This window comes from Amblyomma americanum, chromosome 8 (genome assembly GCF_052857255.1).
Source record: "Amblyomma americanum isolate KBUSLIRL-KWMA chromosome 8, ASM5285725v1, whole genome shotgun sequence".
NCBI lineage: Eukaryota > Metazoa > Arthropoda > Arachnida > Ixodida > Ixodidae > Amblyomma > Amblyomma americanum.
The window spans coordinates 53873681-53883218 of NC_135504.1; positions in this window are offsets into that span (position 1 = coordinate 53873681).

The following is a 9538-nucleotide window of genomic DNA, read 5'->3' on the forward strand; positions in this document are numbered from 1 at the left end:
AGAAATACTTGCTGACGTACTTCACCCTTTTCCGTCCAAGCAGAGACAGGTTTGTTATTTTGACTCTGTATCATGAGATTTTTCGGCATGCTCATTAAATTACTACACAATTTCTCTTCGTTCCAATACTGCCCGAACAACTTGCGTGTAACTTGCTCTCTATTCCTAGAGCGTTGCTAGCGGATTGCCTTTTTCATTCATTTATCCCACCTCCCTGTGACGTCTTCACTTTTAAATATAATGATTTTCCGCTTGCATTCACAAACATCTTTTCAAAAACGAAAGAGCGGTAAGGTGTGCAGAACATTACCTCCTAAATGCAACTTATTTGGGTGCGACTCGTACTAATAGTTCTTTCAAAATTATTTTGAAATAAGAACCACTTCGCTACCACACATGCGTCTCTAAAGTGATAGTATTACCTTTTACTTTGTGCCACAAATAAGCTTCGTGTAAACTTAACAAACTCGCCGATCTTGTTTGGTGCAGTCATATTTGGCGCATAAATGGATGTTCTGGAACAAAAATGCCACGTTTCCTTAACAGTTACCCGTACTAGATCACTCTAGTTGCTGGAATGAGCGCTGTAGGATTGAGGACACGGCTCGTATGATATAAATTAATTAATGGTCGCCACAACTAGGTCCCACAGTTGCCACAGCACTGTCCTGCAGAACACAGATTAGCGTCTTGAATTACAGGTGGCTCAGCAAGTCTCATGTTCACAGAGAATAAAAGAGAATAACTCCGTACAGTGACATTTCGCGCCAAGCTAAAACGACTGGAGGAAAAATTTTGTGCCTACCCCATTCCGTCTTTAGTTAGTGAAAAGGGCCGCCGCGGTGGCTCAGTGGTTATGGCGCTCGGCTGCTGGCCCGGAAGGTGCGGGTTCGATCCCAGCCGTAGCGGAGGAGTTTCGATGGAGGCGGAATTCTTAAGGCCCATGTACTGTGCCATGTCAGTGCAGGTTAAAGAACCCCAGGTGGTCGAAATTTCCGGAGCCCTTCACTACGCCGTGGTTCATAGCCTGAGTCGCTTTGGGACGTTAAACCCTCAATAATAAACTTAATGAAGGACGTCCTTGAAAGCTGTGGAAAGGAAAACGACATCGGCAACTTTAAGACACAAAAAGACAAGCGAGCAGATCCGTTCAAACCCGAGCTAATTGCGGAACAGAATCGACTTCAGAACATCCAACTATCAATCAAGACTGAGAAGTACTGGTCCGCTAGGGCGCCAGAATGAACTGTAAGGAATATAAAACGCATTCAAGAACGACGAGAATCTGGTGGCGAAGTTTTTTCAGCAAGCCAGCATACTTTCTGCGATAGGATCTTGCTGAGGGCATGACTGATCGAGATCAGTGTGCGACGCCTATTGTTTGGAGTGTACGTGACGGAACTGCTCATTGTTAAGAGATTTCCTTCGATGATGTCAAGAATTTCCACACTGGTTACTTGTGTTTCACCCGCGGTTAGACACGTTACCTTTATCCGAAAAATGCCTTGAATCTAGCCAACTGCATTTCGCGACACTCTTTAGAGACTTGTGGCGTCCTCAACGAAGCAATTACAGCAACGCCGATGGATGAGTTTTCGATTATGTTTGCTCACCAAAAGGCGTCTTGGCTTCGGCTCGTCATGCCCGCTTTGCATAGCACATGGCAGTTTTGTTATGCGGGCGCACTCGCCAACATGAATAAAATCGCATGCCTGCCGCTATTACGGCATAGGTCGAATAGGTCGACGCGCCTTGATCATGGCGCGCAGCAACAATGTGCCCAGATGAGTATGGGGTCGTGAAAAAGCTCTGCAAAGCAGTGTTTGAGGTAGCTCCCATTAACAGTTGATGGCTTCTGCCCTCTACCACAGTGCTTTAGCACGATGGCAGTTGTAGCGTCCATTGCCTGCATTTAGCCGCTGTGTTTGTTTTGTTTACTAGTTTGTTTGTTTGATTGTTTGTTTTCTTGCTTGTTTGTTTGTTTGCTTGTTTGTTTGTTTGCTTGTTTGTTTGTTCGAAGCCTGTGTTGTGGCAGGCTCCTCATCTTCCCAACGAGCTGTAGGCAACCTGCCAGGTGTATACAGGGTGTTTCAGGTAACATTAACAAAGGATTTAAAAAACGTGGAGAACCGGAGCTAGGTTAAACCAACCGCATATTGTTTATTGTCGTGTTGCGCTCCTCAGAGTACTGTTTATATTCCGTTTAATCTGTTAAGTAGCCAAGAATAGTAATGCAATTTTTATATTAAATGTACGCTTCGTAAGTTTTAGAGGGGATTAAGAAAGAACAGAATTAGTTTTCTGTAGCAACACATCTCCCGCGCAGTCCTTTTCTCGGCATTTAAAGGAAGCCCGCGAAATGTGAAAAAAAAAAACCTCGTGACTGCGCTTATAGACTACGGTCCTTCAGCGCTCCCAACAGTGTTTTGAACGAACGAAACGAGCGCGCTCACCGCGCCCATGTGAGCTGCCGCCGCTCAGTTCGACGGGCTGCAAAGTGATAAAAAGTAAAAGGAAAAAAGGAGGCAGCCTTCAAATACTCGACTTCACTGCTTTTGCCTTCCTGTATTGTTTCGTCTTTGCGGTGACTCAATACAAACTCTGTCTGAATTGGCTATCGATGACCTGCCTGTCACTTATCGGTGATTAAGCCACGCGCTTTCAAAGTTCATGAAGAATGTGCTGACGCACTTTCAAGACTATGCTGAGAACGGCGTCGGACACTCACTCCGAGGAAAAAACGGTAAGGCGCCCGTGTGCAGTGCGATGTCAGTGCACGTTAAAGATCCCCAGGTGGTCGAAATTATTCCGGAGCCCTCCACTACGGCACCTCATTCTTCCTTTCTTCTTTCACTCCCTCCTTTATCCCTTCCCTTACGGCGTGGTTCAGGTGTCCAACGATATATGAGACAGATACTGCGCCATTTCCTTTCCCCAAAAACCAATTATTATTATTATTACACTCACTCCGAGCCGATTAGCGCAAATGCCTCATTCACTCAAGACGCGTTCGGCGGGTTGAGGTCGAGGTGTTGAATGCTGCAGGTGGGGTTAGCCTTGCTTTATCTGCCGGCAATTGCTCCACCGCAGCGTCCCTTCGATATTAACAATGCCGCATCTACCCGCTAAGCGCAGTCTCTTATAATACCACACATTCTCTCCCGCAGTCACCATCTATGCACACAATCAATCCACACAGTTCACATCACAGTCCACTCCAGAAGTGACCATCTATGGACATATTCATTCACAGTAGAACATAGGCCATTGTAGTGCCACACTCCATACACACATTCACTCACAGTATAAAGTATTCCACTCCGGAACACACCATCTACGCACACATTCAATCACAGTAGGCCATAGTCCGTTCTTGCTGTCACCATTTAAAAACAAGATCCGTGCTCTGCAGAAATGTTAAAAGAAGGCGTGCAGCCTCCCTTCTGCATGTCTGGTTTCCACTCGGGTAGAGAATGTCCTGCACTGTGCTGTGACGGGTTCCTGTCTTCTTGAAGGAAGCGAACATCACCTGCCTTTCCGCGTTGTACTCTGGGCAGTACATAATATAATGTTCGATATCCCCGCACACACCACATAAAGAGCAGAGCGGAGACGATGCTATGCCGGTCTTATGCATCCATGCAGGAGTGCGAGCAGAGGCCGAGCGAATTCGATGTTGAAGGGTCGCCTGAGATCTTCTCAGTCCCTTGGTCACACATGGCTTGTGGGACGCACTCCACAGGGTACTGAAGTGATCGAGCACCGTTTTCCTGCAGAGACTTTTCCCATCTTGACGTACTGTTTTTGATGGAATCCTTGATAGAGCTTTATGGGCGAGACTGTCTGCCACCTCATTACCGTTGACTCCTATGTGAGAGGGCATCCACTGGAAATGTAGAGTAAAACCTCTGCTGTGCAGATTCTGCACCAAGCGCAGAGAGCTTAGAGACAAGGCGTCAGTGGGGAATCCGCGCTCTAACCTCAGAAGGGCAGATTTTGAATCAGTTAGGAAGACAACCGGTTGAGCCGGACAAGACCCTAACTTCCGTAAAGCCGCCTCAATAGCAACACTTCCAGTCGTTGTGGAAGGATACGACAGCAGTACAGCGTTCGGCAGCTCTGCAGTACGCCAGCGCAAGAGCGCGGCCGCGTGGGGTTTTTTTTCTTCATATCTCGCGTGGTCACTTTATACGGTGGAAAGAAAGGACCACGTAAAACATGTGTTCCTACAAAAACTGCAACGGTTGTTTCGTAATCCCCTCTCCACCTTAACGAAACACACCTGAGAAGAAAGCGAATATTCAAACTTGATGAATAATTAATGTAAGCTCATTGACTAATTAAGTGCTGTTTAAAAAATACCCTGAGGAGCGTCATAGGAACGGAAGCAATATGTCACTGGTTTCACCCAGCTTCAGTGCACCACTGTTTTTTATTTATTTTTTGGTTCAAGGTACATGAAACATTCTGTGGGTGTATATATGTAAATGTACGAATATCACAACTTATGCTAATATCTAGGTCTGTTGCCAACGGGTTCGGATGGTCCGCCGTCAGAGCCCGCTGGTAAATAAACCTAGAGAATCGTACCACTTGCGATCTTCTCGTTATGCAAGTCTTCAGTGGCCCATTTTGAAACGCAGACTGCTTCTACTGGTTCTATGTACTACATACGGAATGTTTCAGATTATTCAGTACAGATTGTTTTAAAGCTGTAATATATAGTTAGGTGCGGTGTCTATAGTTCGATTTTGCGTGAGTGGGTAAAATCCAACTGTTTATTTATTCACAGAGTACAAAGAAATGAATATTAATTAACTAAAATAACTGAGTATCTTTTATCTTTTGTCTTAGGGCTCAAGGATATATTGCGAAATTGTAGGTCGCCAAAATCTAAGGAGTGCACAGTCTTTGAAATTTCAGGACCGGCATCATGCTTCGAGATATCTAATGTGAAATAACTGATTTTGCGATCTCTTCAAGTTGGCTTTCGCACATTGAATATTGATAAATTGGAAATTCCTTGAATCAAATGCAGCCGCTGTTTACACCAGACTTAATATTTACTAGACTCCTTTGATGATTTAACCCGCTATGAAGCCATTTTATCAACATGTAACGCGGGAAAGCCACCTTCATGAGCCGTCAAACGTCTTTTTTACACTCCACATATCGAAGTATGATGTTGATTGAGAAATATTATCAACCCGGTTCGCATTCTATATCGAAGGCCTTCAGTTGCTTCATATATTCTCGTGTGCTAAAAGCAATAATTAAAATGTTCATGGGTTAATTTTAGTTAATTTCTTCTCTTTCCGTTGCTTTTATTACATACATAATCTCCGCCGTGCCATATAATCAACCTGCACAGGCCACACAGACGTATCTTTCACGGCTTTTCACAGAAAAATTTGTTGTGAATAATGTCAAACGCCCCGTATGTAGAGGGGGTGCTGAGAAGTCAGAGTTTTTTCAGAGAGTCAGAATAGTCAGAGTTTTGAAAGTGCACATTTGTGCACTTTAAAACTGATGCTTTCAAACTGCTACAGCAGTCCCTCAGACTGATGTACTTGTTACATGGTTCTTTGAGCTTTCTAGTTTGTTTAAAAAAAATCTGATAGGTCGTCAAAGCAGCTTTCAGCATCATGTTTGACGTCAGCTATTTCGTCAAAAGAACGACTCTTCAGATGTTTCAAGTCAGGAAAGAAATAGTAGTCGGAAGAGGCCAGATTAGGTAAATAGGGGGAATGGTGGACCTGTTGGAAATCCAAGGTCTTCAATTTCAAAGCCACAACTTTAGATGTGCGCGCATGTGCATTGTCCTGGAAAAAAAGGATTCCTTTGTTCAGCTTTTTCCGGCATTTCGTCTTAATTGCCTCTTTCAGTTGGTCGAGGAGGCCGGTGCAATACTCTCCTCTAATACTACAGCCCTGAGGAAAGTAGCCCACCAGTAGAGCATCATCTTTGTCCCACAAAATGGACGGCATGACCTTTCCGACTGATGGGGTCATAAATGTATAGCCAGATTTCATCCTTAGTCACTAATCTAACCAGAAAGTCCTTAGTAGTGTAACACGGGCTTAGGTCAGTGCTCAGGCGCCGGCGAAACCACCGCGGCGAAACAGACTCTGGTCTCTCCAGGTCAGCAGGCTCCCGCTCTGAGAGATGGCAGTGCGGCGAAGATAATGCCCTTCTTCACAATGGCCCCCGGGGTGAAAATGAGAGGTCCTGGCGGCTCATGGTGCCGACAACACAACCTGGTCGTAGTACGGCTGGAGCCGTTGGACGTGCACAGACTCGCGGCGACGTCGGCGGAGATCGGAAGATTGTGTGAGGGGCCCAATAAGGTAGTTCACGGAGGATGTGCGCTCCAGGACGCGGTAGGGGCCACGGTATTTCGAAAGAAGTTTCTTTGAGAGGCCGGGAGCAGTGGAAGGGTTCCACAGCCAGACGAGTGAACCAGGTGGGAAATCTGGATCAAGCTGACCGTCGTCATGGCGGTGTTTTTGGCGCCCCTGAGCATTGCCAGTGCGGCTAGGCTAGTGCCCTTCTTCACAGTTGCATAAAAATCGGCCTAAACAGCTCTGAATGCCTCAATTCGTGCCTTCAGTTCACTGTTCAAACACTTCGGCACCCACCTCCCTGTAAGCTTGCGCATGTCTGGGATATTGGTAATAATAAAACCAACACGCTCTTGGGAGATGTTCAGTATCTGCTCTATCTTTTTAGAGCATATTCACCGGTCCTTAAGAATTAGCTTATAGACACCATCGCTTGTTGCCGAGTCTGTTGAGGGTGAGGGTGCCCGCTGCGGTGTTCAAGTTCAAAGGTGAAATTTCGAGTTTAAAATGAGAAACCCGAGTTTTAACAGTGTTGTAGGAAGGGCACTTCTTCACTAGTGTTTGTGACACCTCAGTGTGAATGTCCTTTGAAGACTTTCCGTGGAGAAAAATAACTTTATTACGACCCGCAACTGCACAGACGTGAAACTTGCCCGTGCCTCTGCCATCTCAGGTTCTACCTAAATTAAAAAAAATAATTAAAAATATCGAAAACTTCTCATATTTGCGCAGTTGCAAAAAGTTATGGTTTTTTTAAGGTACATATTAATTTCTCAATTCCAACTGAAAATGGAAATGCCAGGTACAGTGTGGTGAGGCGAACGCCTTTGGCGTGGTGTTGCTGCTTGTGTCACTGATGTGTGGTTAAGATATTGAATAAATACATAATTGTGAATCTTAGATTCTGGACACACTGGAGGGCGTTTGGGAGGCATCCGTCTGTCTCGACGCCTCTCTGCAAACACTCTTCAGCTTCCTAGACAATGAGAACTACACATGCGTTGGCAGGAAGTGATGATGATGATTATAAATTTTTTACGGTCGAAGGGCATCTATGGCCAAAGAGCGCCATGACACAAGGTATTTTCGAGTTCTCAAGGTGTGGTCAAAGACCCATTTCCGTAGGCTGGAAGTAGCCTAGTCGGTAGCACAATGCTTTCTGCTATATATATATATATATATATATATATATATATATATATATTAAGGCGTCCTGAAGAAGACCCCACGGGAGTCAGAACGTTACAAGTCAATATGTGTGTAGACGTACCAACTTCTCTTAACCCTTTCCCCTGCACAAGCCAACGCAACCTACTTTTGTAACCATTATATATATATATATATATATATATATATATATATATATATATATATATATATATATATATATATATATATATATATATATATATATATATATATATATATTAACGAAGCCAACAGTCACCGAAACCAAGGTGCCCCTCATTTCATTTACCTTGTCAGCTAATATATATATATATATATATATATATATATATATATATATATATATATATATATATATATATATATATATATATACATATATATATATATATATATATGTATGTATGTGTGTGTGTGTGTGTGTGTGTGTGTGGTGTGTGTGTGTGTGTGTGTGTGTGTGTGTGTGTGTGTGCGCGTGCGTGCGTGCGTGCGTGTGTGCGTGTGTGTGTGTGCGTGTGCGTGTGCGCGTGTGTGTGTGTGTGTGTGTGTGTGTGTGTGTGTGTGTGTGTGTGTGTGTGTGTGTGTGTGTGTGTGTGTGTGTGTGTGTGTGTGTGTGTGTGTGTGTGTGTGTGTGTGTGTGTGTGTGTGTTACGAACGTAGGTTGCGTTGGCTCCGCAGAATAAAGATTTAAGAGAAGTGGGCACTTCTACAATGACACTTTTATTTATCAAGGTTTCAACCGCGGTGCGGTCTTCTTCAGGACTGTAAAACGTGTCCTGAATGGCGCCCTTCATAAATTATCAACGACGCCCAACTCAACGTTTACCGCAGATTCACGCTAGTATTTCATAACAGACGGTAGTTACAGTAAAAGCTTTTCCCGTGCTCTTTTTTTTTTCAGTGTAGTAGGCAGCGCGTTGCTGCATAGAAGCTTGTCCTGCATTTCGTACAGGCATGGGTACTTCGACTAAATCCGTTCCCAAGCACGTCGCTATGATGGCCGAACGTCGCATTGTTGTATCAGTGTCGATGCTGGTGCTTGTGGTGTACTGTATCCTTGCTACAGTGTGTAAATGTGTGTGCTCTAGCAAAGTGTCGCTTCAATGGTCAGCCATCGTATACATACATATTAGACGCAATATAACGAATAGAATTGCCTTTATTTCTATAAATGTTCGATTTATGAGGGATTCAAAGCAAAATTTGCCCAAAGCAACTTGATAGCCTTGTGCCCTGTCGGAAGGCAGCAGAGCAAAGATGAAAGGTAAAGATAATTTCATTGCTCAGCAAAAATTAAATTTTAGATTTAAAATAAGATGTCACTTGGAAGCAATAACAGGACGCGACATTCTAGTCAACAAGTCACCGCAAGCCGGAAAGGAATCAGCAGGTGCCACCACCGCGTGGGCGCAAACAGTTTTCAGCACGCACACGTGCCTACAGCGTTGTGGCCCAACAAATTCTGCCTACATCGCGCCAAAATACATGCACTTTCGAGAATACTGCTGACAAAGAAACGTCTCCAGTGGGCGCAACTCGTCGAAATAGCCGAAATGTCTTGGGCCGCAGCGCCGAAGGCAACTGCGTTTTCGAAATTCTAAAAACTGATATGGACATTATCATGCAATACACAGCTGAGAATACTTTGCTGAAAAAAGCGCCCTTGCAACTCAAGTATCCGATTTTTAAATATTGTGTAAAGTCATATGTGAAATACCCTGTATACTCTTCCACACCCTGACTACCCCTGATGTGCCTATTATCTATGCTGCAGCGTTTTATTGCTGGCTTTCTTCTTCCATCAAGAATACCATTAGTGATCGCGAAGTTTCAACGCGTCCAGTCATCACTGCCTTTAACATGCAAAAGCGAAGGACCAAATTACAGGTCAGGGAACAAGTGACGTGAAGTGCTTGTTGCATTTTGAAGCAAGATTTTTCGCAGTCACTGACTGAAAAGGGTGATTAGGAGTTGGCAATTAGGTACACTAACGACGCTTTTCTTTGCTT